This window comes from Halichoerus grypus, chromosome 3 (genome assembly GCF_964656455.1).
Source record: "Halichoerus grypus chromosome 3, mHalGry1.hap1.1, whole genome shotgun sequence".
Classification (NCBI taxonomy): domain Eukaryota; kingdom Metazoa; phylum Chordata; class Mammalia; order Carnivora; family Phocidae; genus Halichoerus; species Halichoerus grypus.
The window spans coordinates 174,112,307-174,138,166 of record NC_135714.1 but is presented as its reverse complement, the minus strand read 5'-3'; the positions used below and the strand labels follow the sequence as shown (position 1 = coordinate 174,138,166).

At 41.8% G+C, this 25,860-nt stretch overlaps 1 long non-coding RNA gene across 1 annotated transcript; it reads right to left on the bottom strand.

Annotated features, from left to right (window-relative positions):
* Window positions 1-2,156: 2,156 nt before the first annotated feature.
* LOC144381290 (uncharacterized) lies at window positions 2,157-15,748 on the bottom strand. Its single transcript, XR_013446199.1, has 4 exons — window positions 15,632-15,748; window positions 14,738-14,831; window positions 14,197-14,244; window positions 2,157-2,758 (listed from the first exon to the last, which is right to left on the bottom strand). It is a non-coding gene; the product is annotated as an uncharacterized LOC144381290 (long non-coding RNA).
* Window positions 15,749-25,860: the final 10,112 nt, after the last annotated feature.

Here is a 25,860-nt window from a genome sequence, read left to right as displayed (position 1 = left end):
GATGTTTGAGAAATCCAGTTTCTCCACATTTTTGTCAACCTTGGCATTGTCAATCTTTTGTATTTTGCCCTTCTGGTAGATGTGCAGCAGTTTTAATTTTTATTTCCATGATAACTAATGAGGTTGGGCACTTGTTTATTAGCCATTTGGATATGGTATTTTGTGATGTGCTATCCGGGTCTTTTGTTCATTTTTCTTTTCAGTTATCTATGTTCTTACTGATTTGTGATATTTATATATTTGTATTATATATAATACATAATTTCAAGAATTCTATTATGTATGTATAATATATGTATATATATTAAATACCTTGGTCCAAAAATGCATTGCAAATATCTTCTCCCACTCTGTGGCTTGCCTTTTCACTCTCCGTGGTGTTCCTGGGTGAAAAGTACTAAGTTTTAATGAAATTTGAGTTATTCGTCTTTTCTTTTATGATTGGTGCTTTTGTGTCCTGTTTAAGAAATCTTTTTTTTTTTAAGATTTTATTTATTTATTTGTCAGAGAGAGAGAGAGAGAGAGAGAGCACAAGCAGGGGGAGGGGCAGAGGGAGAAGCAGGCTCCCCGCGGAACAGGGAGCCCGATGCGGGGCTCGATCCCAGGACCCTGGGATCATGACCTGAGCCAAAGGCAGATGCTTAACCGACTGAGACACCCAGGTGCTCCATGTTTAAAGAAACCTTTGTTGCCCCAAAGTCATGAATATATTCTCCTTTATAATCTTCTAGAAGCTTTATTGCTTTACCTTTCACATTTAGGTTAGCAATCCATCTGGAATTAATTTGTATGAATTGTTGGGGCTTGTGTTCCCTCTCTCGATGTCTCTCTCTCTGTCGAATAAATAAATAAAATCTTTTAAAAAATTTGTATGAATTGTTAAAAGATAATTTTTTATTTATTTTTAAAAGATTTTATTTATTTATTCGACAGAGAGAGAGATCACAAGTAGGCAGAGCGGCAGAAAAGATAATTTTTTAAAAGATAAAATCATGACTCTCGTACAGATATAAAAACTAACCCATTAAAAATTTATTTAACTTATGGGCGCCTGGGTGGCTCAGTTGGTTAAGCGACTGCCTTCGGCTCGGGTCATGATCCTGGAGTCCCGGGATCGAGTCCCACATCGGGCTCCCTGCTCAGCAGGGAGTCTGCTTCTCCCTCTGACCCTCTTCCCTCTTGTGCTGTCTCTCATTCTCTCTCTCAAATAAATAAATAAAATCTTAAAAAAAAAAAAATTTATTTAACTTATTAAGAAGAAAAACTGGCAAGGTGTTTCGGCCTGTTCAAAAGTGGGTCCAAAGAACAGACACATTTATAGATCAGGAATATTGAAATGAATATGCAAATTGAGGCAAAATAAGTTTTTCCATGGGGGCGGGGGGATGGTGTCCCTCCACCAGACAGAATTTATTTTCATGAATTTTGCTTTGCTATCAGCTATCTACAATTTACAGAGTTATAAAATAGTTGCCATAAAATCACAATCAGATAACCCAGAGGCTATGCTACAAAAATGCGGTTTTCCATGGAAGCATAAATTTTTCCAACCATATAGTATCAGACAGGAATCAAGATTCTTTTGGTTTTTCACAACATATCCCATAGACCCAGCACCATTTATTGAAAAACCTAGCTTCCCCCCACCAGCTCTTCACTGTCACAGTCATGTGTGGATTTGTTTCTGACCTCTATTCTGGTCCATTGGTCTACTGGTCTGTTCTTGAGCCAATGCCACACTTATTATTATAGCTTTCTCATACTTCTCAATATCTACTAATGTAAAGCCTGCAGCTTTGTCCTTCATCCCTCTAAATTTCTTGGCTATTCTTGGCCCTTTGTGTTTTCATATTCATTTTAGAATCAACTTGTTCATTTCTTTTTTTTTTTTTAAAGATTTTATTTATTTGAGAGAGAGAAAGCACAAGTGGGGGGAGGGACAAAGGGAGAGGGAGAAACAGACTCCCGGCCGAGCAGGGAGCCTGATGTGGGGCTCAATCCCAGGACCCTGGGATCATGACCCGAGCCGAAGTCACATGCTTAACCCACTGAGCCACCCAGGCGCGCTCAACTTGTTCATTTCTAAAACGCAACAAGACAAAACAAAACAACAAAAACTTGCTCAAATTTTAATTGAGATTGCATTGGATTTATAGATCAACTTGGGGGAAATTTCCCATCTTTACAATATTGAATCTTTCAAACAATGAGCAAGATAGATTCTTTTTAAATTTAATTTCTCTCAACATTTGTAGTTTTCTACATCGGGCTTGTACATCTTTTGTTAGATTTATTCCTAGGCATTTGATGTTTTTGATTCTATTGTAAACAGTATCACTTTACATTTTCTTTTTTTTTTAAGATTTTATTTATTTGTCAGAGAGAGAGCACAGCAGGGGGAGCGGCAGGCAGAGGGAGAAGCAGGCTCCCTGCTGAGCAAGGAGCCCGATTCGGGGCTCGATCCCAGGACCCTGGGATCATGACCTGAGCCAAAGGCAGACGCTTAACCGACTGAGCCACCCAGGTGTCCCTACGTTTTCATTTTTAATAGCCATTCATAATTTGTAAAACCTCTCTGATCCTGGGGTGCCTGGCTGGCTCAGCTGGAAGATTGTGCAACTCTTCATCCCAGGGTTGTAATTTCAAGCCTCATGTTGGGTGTAGAGATTACTTAAAAATAAAATCCATGTTCGGTCCTTCTCCTTCATTTTCTCTCTTCTTCTCTGATATATACACCAGCCAGTGAGGTCTCTGAGGCCTACCAGGAAAAAGAGAGCTCCCTTGAGAATGCAAAGAGATCACCCTTTGAATATGGACTCTATTAAACTCTTAACCTAAAACCTTCATTCACTTCAGTTTCCTTTTTTTTAATACCAAGCCTTCCTTTATTTATTTATGTATTTACTTGAGATACCATTCACATAACCTAAAATTCACCATTTTATTTATTATTTTTTAAAGATTTTATTTATTCATTTGAGAGAGAGAGAGAGCACAGCAGGGGGAGAGCAGAGAGGGGGAGGGGGAAGCAGAGTCCCTGCTGAGCTGGGAGCCCGACGTGGGGCTCGATCCCAGGACCCCGAGATCATGACCTGAGCTGAAGGCAGTCACTCAACCATCTGAGCCACCCAGGCACCCCAAAATTCACCATTTTAAAGTGTGCAGTGCAGTGTTTTTTAGGATCATCACTACATTGTGCAACCATCACCACCATTTAGTTCCAGAATATTTTCCATCACCCAAGAAAGAAACCCCATGCCTCTGAGCAATCAGTCCCAGTTCCTCCTCCTGAGCCCCTGGTGACCACTAATCTGCTTTCTGTCTCTATGGATTTGCCTTTTCTGGACGTTTCATATAATATGTCCTTTTGCGTCTGGCTTCCTTCACTTAGCCTCAGGTTTTCGAGGTTCGTCCAAGTCGTAGCATGTGTCAGGACTTGATTTGTTTTTATGGCATTGGCTCTGTGTTCACATGGGAAAGGAGTGAGGATTGGTCCATAGGAAATCCAGAAAGCAAAGACAAGTAGAAAAACATAAAAACAAAAAAAATTTATAGTCTATCTTGGAAAAATAGCAACAGAAAAACAGCATGTTTTTCTTTTTCTTTTTTTTTTCACAAAAGTTTTTAGTTTCTTTTTTTTTAAGTTTTTTTTTTAAGATTTTATTTATTTATTTGAGAGAGAGAGAATGAGTGGGGGGAGATGGAGAAGGAGAAGCAGACTCCCTGCTGAGCAAGGGGCCTGACGTGGGGCTCGATCCCAGGACCCTGGCTGGGATCATGACCTGAGCCGAAGACAGATGCCTAACCAACTGAGCCACCCAGGTGCCCCAAAAAACCCAACATGTTATTCTATGCACACTTGTCTTTACACGCAGTTGCGATTATACTGTATACACACTTTTGTATCCTATTTTTCCCATGTTTTCTCATTTTATTGGAAAATTTCATATACTAAATTTCCAACAGTTAATTTCATCATGCGAATGAACACTAGTTTTTTAATGATGTCCTTATTATTAAACATGATGCTATAAATAATACTTCCATGAAAATCTTTGTGCATAAAACACTGCCCATACTTAGATTTATTTCCTTAACACATTTCCTGATGATATATTCTGGGAAATAGGTCAAAAGCTGCAAACATTTTTAATATTCGTTATTCATAATGACAAATATCACTCCTCCCAGCAATGTATTGGGAAAGTGATTTCCCCCATCCTTCTCCAATACTGAGTATTATACACTTTTTATTTCTGTTAATTTGATAGATTAAAACAGTGATTTTTGCATTTATGCGATTGTGAAATGTGTAATTTGCATTTCTTACATTTCTGGCAAGGCTGAATATTTTTTCATGTGTCAATCATTATATTTTACATGTAAAGTGTCTGTTCCTATCCTTTGCCCAATTTCTTCACTGGGTCTTAGCATTTGTTTACTAATTTATAAACATCCTTATGTAATACAGACATTGACCTTTTGTATAGTTTCTGATCATCTATTTTTCCTCCATTTTGTTGTTTACCTTTTAACTTGGTCATTAATTTTTCATTTTTATGTGGTCATTTTCTTTTGGGGGGGTGGGAATAATGTTTTCCATTGCCCTTAAGCTGAGAATGTCTTCCTCCCTGTGGATATGAGATAAATATTCACTTATGTTTTCATATAGCCTTTTTGGGCTTGAATTTTTGCCATTTAGCATGTTAATCTTTCTGGAACTTATATTGGTACATGACACATGGTTTAAAGATAAATTTTACTTTTTCCCACGAACTGCTAATTAAATATTAAAAGATAACTTGTTGAATAAACTGACCCTTCCCTAATTGGATTTATAATCCTTCCTTATCATGTAATAAGTACCTATATTTACAGGGTCTGTTTGAAACACCTAGTCTGCCTGAGTGATTCTAACCATCTTAATATGTAAGATTCCATCAACTTACCCATTTCGGGAACTTTCAAGAAAAGAGAAGATATATATTGGAGAAGATAACCTGGATAAGCCCTTCTTTGCTTGACTTTATTGAATCTTGATATCACAGGCAAAGGCAATATCTTCTAAAGGTCGATAACCTGTCTCCAGGCTAAACTACACTTAAACCATCCCCTAAGGCATTAATGAACTAAGGAGGACCTCGCTGAGATGATAGCATCCTGGGAGATTTTTATCAAATATTGTAATCTTCGGAGGATTTATATCTAATAGAAAAAAAGAATACCAGGTAAATATATTCGATGGTACCTTCCAAAAACACATGAAGAGAGAAATGATGACTTATGTTTTAATGGTCCTTGACTAGGTCCTTGACTTCATATGGGAAGACAGACTAAAACGTCTTACAAGTTGTGAAGTTTCATGCAGAAAATAATTATACAAACAAATATAAAAAAACCACGACAAGTGCTACGGAGCTATCTCTTTTCAGTATTTTTCAAGTTATTTTGACTATGACTTTTCTGTCAAATACATTTGACATCAGGACCTACAGGAACTAGTACTCTAAGCTCTGAAAGTGACATCAGGAGGATGAATAGAAATTAAGTGGGTGAAGAGGAGAAGAATGGTCCCAGCAGAGAAAGCAATATGTGCAAAGGCCCGGTGGCAGGACAGAGCAAGTGATCACAGGCATTGTAAAAAAGCCTACCTGGCTGGAATCTAAAGAGCCAAGGTGATCATGATATGAGACGAGGCTGCAAGAGTCATAGGATACAGACCATGTATGACCTCAGAGGCCACGGCAAGAGCACTTGTCTCAGATTCAGATTTGTTTTGAAAAGATCACTGGCCACCGTGGAAGATATATAGAAATAGGGCTGAGCATGGATGAAGGGAGACTAGTCAGGAGGCTATTGCAGTCGTGCCAGTGAGAGGTTATGGCGGCCGGACTAAACAGTAATGGTGGAGATGGAGGAAAATGAATGCAATCCAGAGATTGCAGACAGTCATTCCACAGGACATAATGAGCACCCTCTCTGTGCCATGCACTGTTCTAGGTCGTGAAGACACAGCAGAAAACAAGATAGGCCGGGTCCCTGCCCTTAGGGAGATTACGTTCCGGCTCCAGTTTTCTGGCTTGCATAACTGTGCGGACAATGATGCCACTGACTGAGGTAGGGAATCCTGGAAGAAGGATCAGGGGCTCTTTTGGACACGTTGAGCTTTGGGTACTTTTGAGACACCCCAAGAGGATGGCAAACAGACTGTTGGAAATATGAGTCTGGAGCTCAGAGGAGAGGTCTGGCCCGGAAATATAAGTGTGTTTTCTTCATCGGACCTAGAACCAAACCAAGAGATAAGAGACACACCATGAAGTATCTTTGTGCGCATAAAGCCGAGCAGAAGCTGTACAAGAATTCATCTCAAATGACACCATCCTTGCTGGATACTTACAATACACTGAAAAATCACATTATGTGAATGGGCAACTGCTACATATCCGTACATGCGTATACATGCCTGTGACACACCCATACACACGTAATTTGCTTGTACTTACTGGTAAGTTTCCCTGTTGGTGTTACTATTTTTTTCGCATATAGTGATCCTAAACTCCTTACTAAATTGTGACAGTGATGATCAAAGTCAGCTTTATATTAGAATTATTTAAGCCTGTGTCTACCCATCATGAACTTCTAGAGGGTAGGGCCTTGCCTAAATTTCATCGTTTGCCCTAGAGTTCTGCATTCAATGGATAAAATTAAAATTTTTTTCTCCCGGGCGCCTGGGTGGCTCAGTTGGTTAAGCGACTGCCTTCAGCTCAGGTCATGATCCTGGAGTCCTGGGATCGGGTCCCGCATCGGGCTCCCTGCTCGGCGGGGAGTCTGCCTCTCCCTCTGACCCTGCTCTCTGTCTCTCATTCTCTCTCTCTAAATAAATAAATAAAATCTTTAAAAAAAAATTTTTTTTTCTCCCTCAGACTCATTCATTCATTCCAATTATTGGGAGTCCAGATTTGCATCTGTGCATACCTTAAGACACTCATCACAAACAGCTAAAATTGTGCACACAACACAAATAATCATTCCTCCGTTACTTTAATTCCTAATTCTATTACCTTACATGTTTGTGTGTGTGTGTGTGTGTGTGTGTGTTTGCATCTATATATATCTACTTCTGTAAAGAAAGTCCCAGTCACGATTATACTTCTATTTAGATGTGCAAGAGGCCAAGCTGGGTAGCGCAGTGAGAAAAAGAATGGTCTGGGTATCAATAGGCATAAATCTTAGTTTATGTTCTTCAGCTCTGGGACCGTCAGCAAGTCATTTAATCACTTCCAGCCTGAATACTCTGCGCGAATGGCAATAAATGGTCTCTATGGTCTCTTACATCTCCAAGATCCTTCGAAATCCAATTTGATGGTAAAAAATGGCTTTTCAACACTTAGATGCCTCCGACCACAAACCTTTGAAATACCTCAGAGAAAGCAGGAAATACTTCTAAGTATTGGGTATGGCTACATTCATCTTCTAAGATTGCAGGGGGGCCGGGTGGGGGGGGGAAATGTGTGACTTAAAACTGAAAGCCAACTTTGGTGCTGAAGTTATGAAGCATCATCTCGTTTGAAAGTTGCTCTAGAAAGGGGTGGTAGAAGGACCACCCTGCTGAGGAAGGGGAACACGAGGTCCTGCACTTTGAGAATTGTTTAGGTTTGTAGCTAGTGTAAGAATATGATAACCGGGGGCACCTGGGTGGCTCAGTTGGTTAAGTATCTGCCTTCTGCTCAGGTCAAGATCTCAGGGTCCTGGGATCAAGCCCCGCATCGGGCTCCCTGCTCAGCGGGGAGCCTGCTTCTCCCTCTCACTCTCCCTCTGTGCTCTCCCCCCGCAATAAATATGTAAAATCTTAAAAAAAAAAACATATGACCAGTGACCTGATCGGCTTTCATATGAATGTTGAAGTCACTACGTGGTGTGTAATGGAAAATAAAATATCAGGAGCTATCGCTTAGATGACCTAGTTTCATGCTATTTTCTGCTTACGTTTTGCTCATCTAATAGTCTTTTTAGAAGTCATTTCAAATGTTCCGGTCTTGTGAGTTTAGAGCTCTGCAGGGAGCATTAGGGAAAGGTCATGAGTCCACAGTAGCAAAAGGTTAAAGGGGCACAGCGTCCCCAGTCCTCACCCTGCCCTAAAGCTTGGCGGTAACAGCAGGGATCCTAGCAAGATGCCCAGGGGGAGGCACCGGGAATGCCAGGAGTCAAAAGTCAAGTCTGCAGTCTCGTCACCTCCTTCCATGAGGAGACAGCCTTTCTCTGCTGTGAGTTGTGGAAGATTCTGGATGTTATGGTCACTAAGGGTGTAGTCATTTTCTTACATTAGCACAAGGTTTAGCCAATATCAAAACATCTGACCTTTCCGAGTTGTGTTTTTCTTTCTCTTTATTTGTACCCTGCCCTGTCTCAAAAAGGATTTAAGACTTCACAAAATCACGTAAGTGAAGTCAAACAGCATAAATTAGAACACCCCGAGAAAGGTGAGGCAGAGGAGAAACAAGGATAGGGACATAAACGCGTGTCGAGAGTGAGACTGGCAAGCGTGGAGTTCCAAAGGCACACTGGCCTTTGGCGTGTTGGGCTTAAAACTTGCTGAAGCTGTCAAACCAGTGTTGTGTTTGCATTCCCTAGAATCCTATCATTGTTGGGGACAAAGCCCAGCAACACAATCAAATCCAGATTCACTGGATAGGAGGAGACCTCCTACCTCATCCAATGCCCTAACCCAGCGCAAAGCACCCAGTTCCCCAACTAGTCCCCATGGATGCTTTCTGGAACCTGAGCTCGCTGGATAAGGGCCCCAAATTTAAAACTACAATGAAGGAGAGGTTTCCCGAGTGTTTGGTCTGTTTTACTGCGGAGTTCCAGACTCCTCAGAGCAGTTTGAACTTTCTAAGGGGAGTGGGGAGAGGGGGACTCCCAGGAGTTTAAGAGGAGCAGGCAAAGCCAGGGAAGCTACCCTGAGCTGGGTCCAGGGTGAGTCAGCCCAGCTGATGGAGGGGTGTGTAAGGATGCCTCCGGATTTCTTTACCCCTCCCAAACTGCTGGTCGCCACCACCCAGGATTTCACCTGAGCTGCATTCCAAAGACATTTGGGATACCAGCGCACGTGGGAACCACGCAAGAGAACAGATCCCAGCCCTCCCTCCTCCCGGGGCCAGCTGAAGAGCCCTAAAGAGCTCGAAGAGGAAGATGATCCCCATCTCCCACACCCTCCTCTGCTCTGGCCGCTGGAAGGGAGAGAGTTACCAGGATAGAGATGCCCTACTTCTCAAGTTCAAAGTTCAGGTTTCCTCTTCTGGGCTCCCAAGTTTACTCAACAGCGCCACCTGCTGTCCCCAAAGTCGGGAAACCGGAGAGAGCCGCAGTGTGTGTGAGCCTTGCAGATTCAGGTTTCCCCCCTCACAGCGCCTGTAAGACTCTTAGAAAAGGGAGGGCAGGACACCCCTGCAGGCCAGCTTTATGCCCTCTCCTGAACGGCCCCTGTCTCCCTCCTCCACGCCAGCCCTCCCCTGTCAAAACCCACCAATTCCCCACAGCTTTCTGCTAATTCCACCACTAGCAGCACCGCAACCATCCCTCTGACACCCACGTAACCACTGCTATTAGAGCAGGTCCCGGACCGAAATCTGTCCCCGGCTTCTGCACTTCCTGATAGGAAGGGGTGGTTAACTGCTTAGGGGCTGGTAGGGCGGTAGACCCCTAAACGTTCTCATGGGGGACATGCTGCCCAGTAATTTTTTTAAATTGTGATAAAACACACATAACATAAAATTTACATTTTTGTCTTCTTTTAAGATTTTATTTATTTATTTGAGAGAGAGCATGAGCAGGAGGGGGAGAGGGAAAAGCAGGCTCCCCGCTGAGCAGGGAGCCCGGTGTGGGACTCGATCCCAGGACCCTGGGATCATGACCTGAGCGGAAGGCAGACGCTTAACCGACTGAGCCACCCAGTTGCCCCTAAAATTTACATTTTCAAGTGTACAGTTCAGTAGGGGTAAGTAATTCACAGTGTCCAGAACTCTTTTCATCTTAACCCTGGTAATGTTTTCAACACCGTTCTCCCCCCCAACTCCCACCCCTCCTGTCCCCTCTCGTGATCTCAAGTTCTTCTTCATTGTCATATATTTTTTAAATTGATCTCATGAATCCTCATAGAGCTCACCAAATATACTCCATTAGCTTCGCCATCTCTCAATTTCCCACTGGCTGTCTTTAAACACTGGTTTAGGGGCGCCTGGGTGGCTCAGATGGTTAGGCGTCTGCCTTCGGCTCGGGTCATGATCTCCAGGTCCTGGGATGGAGCCTCATGTCGGGCTCTCTGCTCAGTGGGGAGTCTGCTTCTCCCTCTGCCCCTGTTTGTGCTCTCTGTCTCTCTCTCAAATGAATAAATAAAATAAAATTTAAAAAATAAACACTGGTTTATTTTGTTTTTCTTTCTCCTCTCCTTAAAGCAGTTTTAGTGCCTTGTTTTGACACCTCCTGACAAAGAGAAGGCAGGACAAGAGAAAGGAGTTGAGGTTTGCTCATTTTTCTGCTGCTGAGCTCTGCGAGAGTCAGCCCAGGAAGGAGCAAAAGAACGAGTCCCCTGCGGGGCACTGGATCCACCGGCTTCCCTGAGTATTGTACGCAAATTGTATGTGCCTGTGGGAATATATATATTTAGGGAGACATTCTCTACCTTTCCTCAGATTCTCAAAGGGGTCCCTGGCCCAGAAAAAGTTAAGAGCCACCAACAGCCACCCTTGGAGATTAGCATCTGGAGCGTTCGTTTATCCAGCTCCTTCCTTGATCAATCAATGGCGGTGAACCACCTGATGCCCAACAGTGTCCTTGCCTTGTACTGACCACAGTTGTGGACTGAGTGAGTGAGGACATCAAAGAGTGGCAAGGACATCACAGAAGGAAACTTGGAACAAAGAGCCTGAAAGAATGATTGAAGTGGAATCATGAGGGGAGGGTTATAATCTGCAGACGTTCCTGGGAAGCCAGAGAGATAAGGAGGCTAAACAGAGGCCTTTCATACCCCACCATGGCCTTGGGTGGCTCCTTGAGTTCTCACCTAGTGACTTAGTGACCACAGAAACTTCTGGAAGATTTCTGCTAATAATATCTCTTACTAAGCACTTATTATGCTCTTTACAGACATGACCTTCTTCATCCTCACCACAACCCGTTAAAGTGGGTATTTTAATCCTCATTTTACAGAGGAGAAAACCGAGCCTTAGGAATAATAGGTAATTTTCCCAAGGTCAAAGCACGGATTTGAACTCAGGTCTGCCTCACTTCAAAGCCCATCCTCCTGACCACTAGGCTGTCCCTTGGGGTTGTTTGTTTTTTTTTTTTAATTGTAATAAAATGGAGAAAAGCTCATTTCTCTTAAGTACAGAATATACCCTACCTCCTCCTCACTCCCTCCATTGAAATCCATTTTCATTGGGGAAATACTAAATAAGCTGTTCAGGTGTGTGTAGAGGGAGATGGTAGCCCCAGGTGTACCCCCAGTTGCTCCAGTAACAAGGGGTGCTTTCTAAACTGCCTTCTAAAGCCTGGACACTGCTGAACGGAGAGTATAAGCTTGGGGTCTGAACTAAGCTGCTCAAGATCATTAAGAAATTTGTGAGGTGTAAACAGGAGAGAAGAAGGCAAGGAAAAGGAGGTAGCTAGTAACCAGCCAGGGACTTTCAGGGAACAACAGGGAAGTCTAATAAGGAATTTACTAAGTTTGCCATATGGGGTGCCAAAACCAGATAGAGACACCACACACACACAAAAAAGGCCAATATTTCTGATGAACATAGATTCAAAAATCCTCAACAAAATACTAGCAAATGGAATTCAACAATACATTTTAAAAAATCATATACCATGATCAAGCGGGATTTATTCCTGGGATGCAAAGGTAGTTCAATATTTGCAAATCAATCAACATGACACATCACATCAATAAGAGAAAGAATAAAAACCATATGATCATTTCAATAGACACAGTAAAAACATTTGACAAAATACAACACCCATTCATGATGAAAACCCTCAACAAGGTAGGTCTAGAGAGAAAATACCTCAACATAATAAAGGCCATATATGAAAAACTCACAGTGAACATAATACTCAATGGGGAAAAACTGAGAACTTTCCCCCCAAGGTCAGGAACAAGACAAGGATGTCCACTCTCACCACTTTTAGCCAACATAGAACTGGAAGTCCACTACTCCAGACAACATAAAGAAATAAAAGGCATCCAAATTGCTAAGGAAGAAGTTAAAATCTCACTATTTGCAGATGACAAGATATCATATATAGAAAACCCTAAAGACTTCACCAGAAAACTACTAGAACTGATAAATGAATTCAGTAAAGTCGCAAGATACAAAATCAATGGTTCAGAAATCTGTTGCATTTCTATATGCCAATAATGATACATCAGAAGGATAAATTAAGAAAATAATCCCATCTACAACTGCACCCAAAACAATAAAATATCTAGGAAGAAACTTAACCAAAGAGGTGAAAGACCTGTAATCTGAAATCTATAAAACACACTGATGAAAGAAATTGAGGATGACACAACGAAATGGAAAGACATTACGTGCTCACGGATTGGAAGAACAAATATTGTTAAAATGTCCATACTACCCAAAACAACCTACAGATTTTTTTAAAGATTTTATTTATTTATTTGACAAGATTTAATGCAATCTCTATCAAAATACCAACAGCATTTTTCACAGAACTAGAATGAAGAATCCTAAAGTTTGTATGGAACCAGAAAAGACCCCGAATAGCCAGAGGAATGTTGAAAAAGAAAAGCAAAGCTGGTGGCATCACAATTCCGGACTTCCAGCTCTATTACAAAGCTGTCATCATCAAGACAGTATGGTCCTGGCACAAAAACAGACACATAGATCAATGTAATAGAATAGAGAACCCAGAAATAAACCCACAATTATATGGTCAATTGATTTTCAACAAAGCAGGAAAGAATATTGAATGGGAAAAAGTCTCTTCAACAAATGATGTCAAGAAAACTGGATAGCAACATGCAGAAGAATGAAACTGGACCACTTTCTTTCACCATACACAAAAATAAACTCAAAATGGACTAAAGACCTAAATGCGAGACCTAAACCATAAAAATCCTAGAAGAGAGCACAGCCAGTAATGTCTCTGACATCAGCTTTAGCAACATTTTTCTAGATATGTCTCTTGGGACAAGGGAAATAAAAGCAAAAATAAATTATTAGGACTGCACCAAAATAAAAAGCTTATGCACAGCAAAGGAAACAGTCAACAAAACTAAAAGGCAACCTATTGAATGGGAGAAGATATTTGCAAATGACATATCTGATAAAGGGCTAGTATCCAAAATATATAAAGAATCTACACAACTCAACACCCGAAACAAATAATCCAATTAAAAAATGGGCAGAAGACATAAACAGACATTTCTCCAAAGAAGGCAATCCAGATGGCCAACAGACACATGAAAAGATGCTCAACATCACTGATCATCAGGGAAATACAAATCAAAACTACTATGAGATATCACCTCACACCTGTCAGAATGGCTAAAATCAAAAACACAAGAAATAACAGGTGTTGGCGAGAATGTGGAGAAAAAGGAACCCTCGTGCACTGTTGGTGGGAATGCAAACTGGTGCAGCCACCGTGGAAAACAGTATGAGTTTCCTCAAAAATTTAAATATAAAACTACCCTATGATCTAGTAATCACAGTACTGGGTATTTACCCAAAAAATACAAACACTAATTCAAAGGGATACATGCACCCCTATGTTTATAGCAGCATTATTTACAATAGCCAAATTAAGGAAGCAGCCCAAGTGTCCATCGATAGATGAGTGGATAAAGAAGAGGCGGTATATATATATATATATATATAATGGAATATTATACAGCCAAAAAAAGGAATATAATCTTGCCATTTACAACAACATGGATGGAACTAATGAGTATAACGCTAAGTGAAATAAGTCGGAGAAAGAAAAATACCATTTGATTTCACTCATATGTGGAATTTAAGAAACAAAACAAATGAGCAAAGGGAAGAAAAAAGAGAGAGAGAGAAACCAAGAAACAGACTCTGAACTATAGAGAACACATTGCTGGTTACCAGAGGGGAGGTGGGTGGAGGGGCGGGTGAAATAGGTGCTGGGGATTAAGAGCACACTTACCATGAACACTGGGTGATGTTGGAAGTGTTGAATCACTATATTGTACACCTGAAACAAATATAATGGTGTATGTTAACTATATTGGAATTAAAATTTTAAAACTAATTTTAAAAAGATATAAAGGTTTGTAAACTTAAACAAACACAAAAAACAAAAAGGATTGTAGGTAGATCAACGATTTTTTTGTACTGTAAGAAAAATGCTACTCAATTATATCTTGGCATTTCAAGGCCCAAAAAAAATTTTTTTCCATATGGGGTAAATTCACTTCTCTGTCCCCATGACAGCTTCACCTTTGTGGTGTAAGATCAGTTTTGAAGAAATAGGGTGATGTGCTGAATTTGCCTCAAAGGGAGAATGGTGAAAAGCCAAGGCTGGGGGTGGGGGGCGGCCCACCCACACTCAGTGTCCCATATTTATTGAGCTTCTGAGTGCTAGACCCTGTATGAGGTCCCAGGAATACTGCCCTAGAGAAGCACCTGACTTAGGTCTCAAAGGGAAGATACAGGGAATGAAGACTACACCTAGGTGCCAAACTTACATATTGACAGACTGGAGCTGCTGCAAAAGCACAGGTTTCTGCAGAGCTGGGGAGGCTGCCCTGTCCCAGGAGGCATTTTTCTGGCTCTAATGTTCTACGGAGCAAGGAGTCAATGAATTAATAAAAGTGTGATCACAAGAACTTCAGAACCTGTTATGTTGCCGCTCACAAGCTTGACAAGGCAATATGTTCCCTGCTTTATGTTACATTAAATTGTCAAAGTTAGAGAATAAAATAAAAGAAACACAAAGTGTACATAAAGAGGATAAAGGAAACAAGAAAAAAGAAATAAATATGTTCGTGGGGAGCGGAGACCTTACTTTGTAGGAGGGTTAGATTACAGCTTTTCTGAGGGGGCAGACATTTAAGCTGAGAAGTGAGAGCCACACGATGAGAAAGAGCTGACCTTGCAAAAAGCAGAGACAGTGTTAACTGGCATAAGAGAGAGCGTGTGCAAAGGGCCTGAGACAGGAAACCCCATTGATGTTCCAAGAACTGAAAGAAGACCGGTGAGGTTGCGGTGTGGTGAACAAGCGAGAGAAGTCGCTTAAATCGCTTAAATCTTGTATCACAGAGTTGGGTGAGGGTCCCTATTACAGGTCCATGGCAGAGGAGTAGGCGAGTTCACGGATTTGGCTGCCCAGGACGACCCTAGAGTCAGAACAGGATGGAAACCTCGAGCAAAGGCGAAGGCGTGCTGGGGGCGCTCAAGTCCCTCCTCCACCCGCACCCCTAACCCCCAGCCCCCCGCAGGTCAGCTGTGGGGCTTCCTCCGCGGTTCGCCCTCCAGTCCTTGTCCGGAGACGGAAGCCCCAGCCCTGGCTAGCCCAGGGCCCCAAGCCGATGCCTGGGTGGAGAAGTTCGCCTTCCTCCCACCTCTGGGCTCCCACCTACGGGGCAGGCTGGCTGTCGGCCCCAGCGCCCGAGGTCGGAAGCACGGCCAGCAGTCACGTCTTCAGTCCCCGCGGTCCGGGCGGTCCTGGAGGCCATGCCCTTGCTCCGCCCCAGAACCCCATCCTCGGCTTTTCTCAGCCGAAGCAAGGAGTCACCCCCGCCAACACGCGCGCGCGCGGGGGGGGGGGGGGCGGGGTGGGATCTGGGGCCCAAGCCTGGGGCGGTCTCTGCCTGCAGAGAGCCGAGAACCGGGCCCCGGCCTGGAGAAAGCGCCCCAGTGCCAGGCTTTCCTCCTGTGCGTCCGCAGCCATCTGTTGACCAGGGCAGGCCTACCTGCCCCCACCTCCTTTTCTTTTACTACGAGGTCTTGCGGGGACCCACGGCCCATGGAAAAGGGGAGAAGGCAGCCCAAGAAATGCTGGGTAAAGCTCAGCGCGCGCACCCACAAACTGCTGGGCTCGGGCGCCCGCACCCGTCAGTAAACCCGAGGGCGCACGTCGTCGGGATGCTACGGAACCCTCTGGAATCTCAGCGTGCCCCTACTGGGAGAACGTCGGAGTTGCGAGGCACTTTCAGAGGCGGATTCACTTAGAGATGCAGCTCCCCGACGGCAGGTCAGGGCTCGTCGCGGGGCGCCGATTACTGCCCCTCGGAATACTTCCTCCGAGTCCTACCCACAGCACCGACGCACAGATCCGAGAAGAAGCCTGCGCTAGCGGGGTCCACGTTGGCGGTCAGCAATGCCGGGGAGGAGCTCGACTGCCGCCAGAAAAGGCGGAGCCGCAGGGACTGTGCAGACCCCGCCTCGAGGCTCGCCGCTGGTGGCGCCGCGCGTACTTCCCCGCGCTTTTCCGGTCCCAAGGAAGCCTGTTGACCGTTCTGTCCCTCCTACCTGTTCCTGTCTCTCCTTGTCCCTACCAGCCCCTTTGTGCGCCAAGTGTCCCCCCCCCCCCAACGCAGAGGACTGTATCTGCTCCAATGGGGACGCAGTTGTGCAGCTCTTCCTTCTCCGCAGGGCGCAGGCGGTTACTCAACCTAGGTACCCATATTTCCGGTGTCCTAGGCTGGGTTACAAAGGAAAAGAGGCCACTAAGAACAAAAAGTGAAAACGTATTCTTTCCCATGTTAACTCCACCAGAAAATGGAAATCCTGTCTAACTTCCCACCCGCAGACCATCACCTTCTATATTGATCTGATTCCAAGACTTCTAATTCACTGGCTCCGGTGACTTTTTCACTTTCTATCACTCCTCTCATAATTTTTTTAAAGTGGACTATAATCGACATAATAAGCTGCACATATTTTTTTTTAATGAAATCTTTTTTTTTTAAAGATTTTATTTATTTATTTGAGAGAGAGAGAGAATGAGAGATACAGAGCACGAGAGGGAAGAGGGTCAGAGGGAGAAGCAGACTCCCCGCCGAGCAGGGACCCCGACGCGGGACTCGATCCCGGGACTCCAGGATCATGACCTGAGCCGAAGGCAGTCGCTCAACCAACTGAGCCACCCAGGCGCCCTAAGCTGCACATATTTAAAGTATACAGTTTGATAAGCTTTGACATATGTACACTCCTGTGAAATCATCTCTATGGTCAAGATAATGAACGAATCTACCACCTCCAAAAGTTTTCTTGTGTCCCTTGGTAATCCCTCCCTCCCAGGCAACCACTGGTCTTTTTGTCACTACAGCTTAGTTTGCGCTTTCTAGAATATTATACAAATGGAATCATACAGTATGCACTTTTTTGTCTAGTTCCATTTACTCAGCATAAATATTTTGCAGTTTATTCATGTTCATGTATCTCGATATGGACATTCAGTTTTCATTGCTAAGTCATGTTCCATTGTACCACAATTTGTAAATCTGTTCAAACCCATTCACCTGTTGGTGGGCATTTCAGTTGTTTCTAGTTATTGGCTATTACAAATAAAACTGCCACGAACATTCATGCACAAGATTCTATATGGATGTATATTTCTTTTTCTCTTGGGTAAATACCTAGTAATGGAATAACTGGATCATATGGTAAGTAGTGTTTAACTCTTTAAATCACTGCCAAAATGTTTTCCAAAGTGGGTGTCTCATTTCATATCCCCAGCAGCATTGTATGAGAGTTTCAGTTTCTCCACATCCTCACCAACACTTAGTTTGGTCAGTCTTTTAATTTGTATTTCCTTATTGACTCTCCTTATTGACTACTGATGTTGAGCATCTTTTCACATGCTTTATTTTGCCATTAGTATATCTTGTTTTTTCTTGGTGAAGTATCTGTTCAAATCTTCCCCATTTAAAAAATTGTATTTTCTTATTACTAAGTTTATAGGTATTTAAATATTCTAGACACAAGTCCTTTATCAGATATATGATTTGCAAATTTTTTCCCAGTCTGTGACTTGTCTTTTCACTCTCTTAACAATGACTTCAAATAGCAGAAATGTTTAATTAAAAAAAAAAAAAAAAAAGAAATGTTTAACTTCAATAAATTCAAATTTGTCTGTTCTTTCTTTTATGGATCATTATTTTGATGTCATATCTAAGAAATCTTTGCCTAACCCAAGGTCACAAAGATTTTCTCCTGTGCTTTCTTCTACAAGTTTTATATTTTTAGGTTTTACATTTTACATTTAGGCCTATGATCCATTTTGCATTAAATTTTATATGTGGTGCAAAGACTGAAGTTCTTTTTTTCCTTTTTTTTTTTGCATGTGGATATCCAACATTTACAGCCCCTTCTGTCACATTGCCTTTGCATCTCATCAAAAATCAGTTGTCCAGGGGCCCCTGAGTGGCTCAGTCAGTTAAACGTCTGACTCTTGATTTTTGGCTCAGTTCATGATCTCCAGGTCATGGGATCCAGCCCAGCATTGGGCTCAGTGCTCAGCATAGGGTATGCTTGGGATTCTCTCTCTCCTTCTCCCTCTGCCCCTCCCCCGGCTTGTGCTCTCCATATGCATAAATAAATAAATAAATAAATAAATAAATAAAATCTTTAAAGAAAAAAATTAGTTGTCCATATATATGTGTGTGTTTATTTCTGAAACTCTATTCCGGTCTACCTTTACACCAATACCACACCATCTTGATTACTATAGCTTTATAAGACTTGAAATCAAGTAGGGTTAGTTCTCCAACTTTGTTGTTTCTCAAAGTTGTTTTGGCTATTCCAGGTCCTTTGCATTTCCACATGAATTTTATTTATTTGTTTGTTTGCTTGTTTGTTGGTTTTATTTTATCCATTCCCCTGACACACTTCCCCTCTGGCAACCATCAGTATGTTCTCCATATTTAAGAGTCTGTTTATTTTGCTTGTTTGCTCATTTGCTTTTCTTTTTTTTAGATTCCACATATAAGTGAAATCAGATGGTATTTGTTTTTCTCTGTCTGTCTTATTTCACTTAGCATAATACCCTCCAGGTCCATTCCTGTTGTAGCAAATGGCAAGATCTCATTCTTTTTTGTGACTGAGTAATACTCTATTATATATATGTACCACATCTTCTTTACCCATTTATCTATCGATGGACATCTGGGTTGCTTCTATATCCTGGCTACTGTAAACAATGCTGCAAAAAATGTAGGAGTGCATGTATATTTAGAATTCATGGTTTTATTTTCTTTGGGTAAACACCCAGTAGTGGAATTACTAGATGATATGGTATTTCCACTTTTTTAAAGATTTTATTTATTTATTTGAGAGAGAGTAGGGATGGGGAGAACAGAGGGAGAGAATCCCAAGCAGACTCCCCGCTGAGCACGAAGCCCAATGCAGGGCTTGATCTCACGACCCATGAGATCATGACCTGAAATGGAAACCAAGAGTTGGAGCCTTACCAACTGAGCCACTCAGGCGCCCCATAGTAGGTCTATTTTTAATTTTTTGAGGAACCTCCACACTGCTTTCCACAGTGGTTGCACCAATTTTCATTTCCACCAACAGTGCACAAGGGTTCCTTCTTCTCCACAGCCTCAGCAACACCTGTTATTTCTTATCTTTTTGATTCTTGCCATTCTGACTGGTGTGAGGTGATATCTGACTGTGGTTTTAGAATCAGCTCCTCAATATCTATTTTTTGAAAAAGGCCGATGGGACAGCAGTTCTGCTATAATGCTTGTTTTGAAAACTTGAATTTGTTCCAACACAATTGATATATTAGGGAATAATTTGAACATAACTTAGGTGCAATTTCTTCTGCAAGAAGCACTAGGGGAATGCCGACAGCGGCACACCAGCTGAGAATAAGACTTTGAAGGAGCTCCAACATGCTGGCGTTCACCATGTTTGTCACTGTTGGTTTGTTTTGTTTTGTTTTCACTTTTTTTTTCACTGTTGGTTTTTAAGACTATGCAGAGCTAGAGAGAGGGGATGAGAACATGGCAAGTTAAAATCCCACAACGCTCACTGCTCTTATCAAGAGTCAGCTGTTTTTTCTTGAATAAACACTCCCTAAGTTGCTGCAAACCTTTGATTAATTTCCAGAGTTATGAAAAAGTTGCTTCTGATAATTTTTGCCAGTTTCTCATTGCTTTTACGGAGGAGAGAATTTTCAGAGGTCCTTACAGCACCATTTTCATTGACATCATTTCCTCCCTTCATGTCAACTTTCCTTCACAGCCAGCCCTGGTGCCATGTCCAGACACCAGCGGCTGCCTCATGTTCTCGTGTCCCTCTTGCCTTCCTCTCTTCTGTCATACTCTTTACTGCAGGATCCCCGTCCTGATCACACCTGGTTGCCTTCTTACTCCAAGCCTGCACATAAGTAACTGAATTTTGCTGGAGAAAACCATAAAACCTTACTCAAGTGAGCATTCCACAAAAGCAGACAGTCTTACTATAATTAATCAATACTTTCCCACTCTTAAAGAGAAGTAGAGAAATGGGTATTGATTCCTAATTTTTCAGTTCCCATGCAGTATCACAGATATATGTATCTCATTTCCTGCCCTCAGATGCTGATGAGATTAACTGTTTTATCCTTATTGTCTGTTGAATCTTTCTCCATACTCTTGCCAATTATTTTAGTTTGCATTCTTTAATTAATAATGAATAATAATTTCTTCAGGTTGAATGTTTCCTTTTTAGTAAATTGCTTGCTAATGTCCTAGATCCTTTAATAAATTGCTTGTTTATGTCCATTTTCCATCAAGGTTTTTTTTTTTCAAGATTTTATTTTTAAGTGGGGTGCCTGGATGACTCAGTCGGCTAAGCGTTTGACTCTTGGTTTCGGCTCAGGTCATGATCTCATGGGTCATGGGATCAAGCCACATGTGGGGCTCTGCACTCAGCAGGGAGTCTGCTTGAAGATTCCCTCTGCTTCTCCTCCCACTCACTCTCTCTCTCTAAAATAAATCTTTAAAAAAAAAAAGATTTTATTTTTAAGTAATCTCTACACCCAACATGGGGCTAGAACTCACGACCCCGAGAGAGGAGTCACATGTCCTACCAACTGAGCCAGCCAGGCACCCCAAGGTATGTATTATTTTTCTTGTTGTCATATATGTTGCAAATCAACAAGTTTGTGTGTGTGTGTTTTACTTTGGAACCGAAAGCAAATACTATTGGTCAGAATTGGTGTTTCTTAATGACATTTAAACAACACAACTTGTAATGTCCTATACCTCTTTGTATCCCAATGAGCTAAAAATGTTCCTCATACAAAACATAAAGGAGGTTCAAAATTTACTGTGGATGATGACTGAAATGATACAGGAATATCTTGGAGCAAAAGGTTCCTAATTCCCAAAGGCTGTTTTCTAGAGAAGACAGCCTGGCAAATGCTTGACATAGTCTTATAGAATTTAAGAACCAGAAGAAAGTTTAGGAGATGATATATTTCATTCTGGACAATTTAAGAAATTTAAGATAATTTAAGAAAATTTAAGGGGCGCCTGTGTGGCTTAGTCAGTGAAGCGTCCAACTCTTGATTTTGGCTCAGATCATGATCTCAGGGTCGTGAGATTGAACCCCATGTTGGGCTCTACCCTGAGCATGGAGCCTGCTTAAGATTCTCTCTCTCCCTCTCCTTCGACCCCTCCCCCTACCACTCTCACATGCTCTGTCTCTCTCTAAAAAAAAAGAAAGAAAAGAAAAATTTAAGAAAATTTTAAAAATTAAGAAATTTAAGAAAAGGATAAACAGCTAAAGAAAGTGTAGGGAATAATAAAGTTTCCAGGTAAAAAAAGATCTTGAGAAAATTTTATTCCAACCTATCATTTATTAAATGAGCCCCAGAAAAAGAAAATACTAGTCAAAGATACACATCTAGTTAGAATCTCACTGGTTATTCATGAAATGAATGGACTTCAAATTGCAAAGTTAGACTCCAGTCTGGAAAGATGAAAGCCAAATGAACATAGGATGTGGATAGGGTAAATGTAGATACTTCTTTTTTTTTAAGATTTTATTTATTTATTTGACAGAGAGAGACAGCGAGAGAAGGAACACAGCAGGGGGAGTGGGAGAGGGAGAAGCAGGCTTCCTGATGAGCAAGGAGCCCGATACGGGGCTCGATCCCAGGACCCTGGGATCATGACCTGAGCTGAAGGCAGACACTTAACGACTGAGCCACCCAGGCACCCTGGATGTAGATACTTCTTGAGACTGAAGCATTTAAATTTGAGATCAACCAATGAAATACTACTTATATGTTTAGTAGGCTACTGCCTAAGGAAAGATAGGAATACTTACACACACGCACATAGATATTTGATTACCATTTTAAACAAAATGGAAGAATAAACCATAAAATTTGTACAAATGTTATCTATGAGGGAGAAGGGAGTAGCATGGAGAGTACAGTAAAAAAACAAACAAACCTCTTTGAATATACCTTGTATAGATCTGATTTTATGTAAGTATTTTACATAATCATAAAAGAAAAGTAAAAATTATTCTCTAAAACAACAGTGAAATAAAACAAATGAATTCAACTGTAGATTGAATTGGTGGCATAACCACACAGAGGAGCTATTCTAAGTATCTTTAAAACAAGTAATTCAGGTATATATCTCCAGTGGGATGTAACCCAAGGACAAAAACTCTGCAAAAAAATATATTTTTAATTGTTTTTAGTAATCATATCAGTACTGGTATTGGTATTATTTTTCAGAAGCTACTGTGTAGGTGGTGTCAGGTAAAACAAGTAATCATACTGGTGTTGTCAAAAACACTAGGACTTGGAGCATGAGAGAAAGGAGATTGTAAGGAGATGTAAAATCATTGGGGTCAATAAAAACACTGAAGTTCTGAATTGTGACTGGAACATCAGTATGCACTCAATGTATTTTATGTTACTGAAAAGGCTTGGAAATGATGTCCAGTCCAGCAGCAATGAACATTTTAAGAGCCCAGATTGTGGTGTTATAAATCCTTTTATCTGCTAAAGGTGATTACAGCTCCTTTGAGAAATGACTGATTCCAGGTCTGGGGCAGAAGATGTTCAAAATTTCCTGGAACATCTTGTCATGCCAGAAAGCGGAGAAGCCATCAGAGTACTAGGGTTGTATCAAAAGATCTCAGAAACTAATTTGAATTGGCTCCTACAGGTCAAAGATGGGACATTTTTAATATCAATAAGGATGATGTTTGCAGTGGAATAAAACACATAAAATAGGCTTAAACCGGGGTGCTTGGGTGGCTCAGTCGTTAAGCATCTGCCTTCAGCTCAGGTCATGATCCCAGGGTCCTGGGATCAAGCCCCGCATCGGGCTCCCTGCTCCGCGGGAAGCCTGCTTCTCCCTCTCCCACTCCCCCTGCTTGTGTTCCCTCTCTTGTTGTGTCTGTCTCTGTCAAATAAATAAATAAAATCTTTAAAAAAAATAGGCTTAAACCCATACATTCATAACACTTTTTAAAATATCTCATCAATCACCTTTAGAGAATGCTAGTATAATAACTCATTGATTTAAAAACTGGTAAATGGCGGGACAGAATCAAGCATTAATTCTGCCTTTCCTATATAAAATGCAGCTCAGATTCATCAAATCACGGTGAGAGGAAATTCCTATTTGTAAAAGTATTCTAGCTAAAAAATGAATAAATAATGTTAGACTTAGAATATCACTATTCTGCAATACTAATGAATTAATGAAGCTAGGCAATGATCATCAATAACTACTAACATCACAGAAAAACAGCTAGTATCATATGCTTCTTGATGAAACATACCACCACCATCTATGATGTGACCTTACTAAGACAAGGAATAATAACAATAAACCAGAATCTGATCAAGTCTCTAATCTTAATTCATATTTTCAAGTCAGTGGGATCTCCACTAGGGCCAGGGCCAAAATACCCGCACATGACTCCCAGTGAGCCTGCTTGGATTGTCCACAGACCAGTGGCTTGGGTTCCAAAAGCAAGAATCCTAGAGATTGAGAAAACCTGGTTGAATAAATTCTATTTTCATGCTAACTCACCTTCAAGAGTGGTTAAAACGTACCACCCATATGCACTGAGTGTTCTGCAAAAGTTCTTCTGACATTGAGGCTAGAAGCCCTTAAAAGCTAAGGACAAAAAGGGTCTTCCGAAGACCTAAGAGAAGAACCTGCATCTGTGGGGAAACACAGGGACTCAAGATAAATCCATCTGTAAGCAACAGGAGCGGGCTCCACTTGTTCCATGAACTTGCTTGCAATCCTTCTCACTTATGAGACCTGTAGACAGAGGCTCTGCCTCCTATCCTAAGAATTACAATCTATGGGAAAGGTACTATTTATTTTCCAGGCAGGAACCCACTAGTCTTGGCAGACAGGCTTTGGGATCTGAAGCCCAACCCCATGAGGCTGATCACTTGTCTGCATGCCCTGTAAGAATGGTCTTCATGGAATGCAAGGAAGCTTGCATTGTATTTGCCCAAATCCTTGTGCTAAACCCAGCACAAACAGAGCTCAATTCAGCACCAATGTGTGATAATGTGTATAAAGTGTTGCCAATCAGGGATACCAAAACTTTGGGATCCAAAGTTTTATTGGGGGTCAATCACATAGGCATGCAGTGCCCGTGTAACTGACCTTAACCAGTCAATCTCCAGCCCCCAGAGGTCAAACATGTCTCAAGATCTTGGGCATACAAAGCCACTTTTATCAAGCAGGATACTCCAAGGGCTCAGAGTTCATTTCCCAGGAACCAGTCAAGGACCAGTCCCAAAGACTTTTGAGATGTACACAGTTTGAGCAAGCAAGTCCTCCTGAGTTAACCATTTACTGACACTCATCTAGCACATACTACATGTCACCCTTTATTTTTTTTAAGACTGTATTTATTTATTTGAGAGAGAGAGAGAGCAGGGTTGGGATGGGAAGGGTGAGGAAGAAGCAGATTCCCTGTGGCGCAGGGAGCCCGATGCCGGACTCGATCCCAGGACCCTGGGATCATGACCTGAGCCGAAGGCAGATGATTAAACCACTCAGCCACCCAGGTGCCCCATGTCACCTTTTATTCCTAATGACATTTTTACTATGTAGGTGGTGTCTCCCCAGCTAGGATGGAGGCCAACATAAGAGAAGCAACTGCCATAACTTTTAGTATCTCGGGGGCTTGAAGAATTCCATATATTAGCAGATAGATGCCCAATAAATAATCATATTTTACAATCATGCCAGTGGCCCTTGCTCAGGTTGCGCTGTGCCTAGGATATCCTTCTAGCTCCCTTCTACCTATTATCACTACTCCTAGCTGTCCATCAGTACACAAACCAATTTGTAGTTCCTTGTGAGATCTTCCCCAACCGTTCTGGCCCACATTAAGGTTTTTCTTCTCTAAATTCTTGACATATTTCCTGTCCAGATAATCTATGTGACTTTTTATCATATTCAACCTTGAAATGTTACTTAGCTTTCATAGGACTAAGGCTCTTCTCCCAACTAGACTCTAAGCTTCTGGAGAAAAAGAACCGGATCGTACTTGGTTTTTTGCCTTCCCTTTGATGCCCAGATGCTATGATCTGAATGTTCCTGTCCCCTCAGAAGTCATATGTTGAAACCTAATCTCCAATGTGATGGTGTTTCGATATGGTTAGATCATGGAGGCAGGGCCTTCATGAATGGGATTAGTGCCCTTATAAAAGAAGCCCTAGGGAGACCCCCTGCTTCTTCCACCATGTGCTGTTACAGTTACAAGATGCTGTTTATGAACCAGGAGGAGGGCCTTTACCAGACCCTGAATTTGCTGGTATTTTGGTGTAGCAGCCCAAACAAACTAAGGCACCAGGTCAGGGCCTTAATAT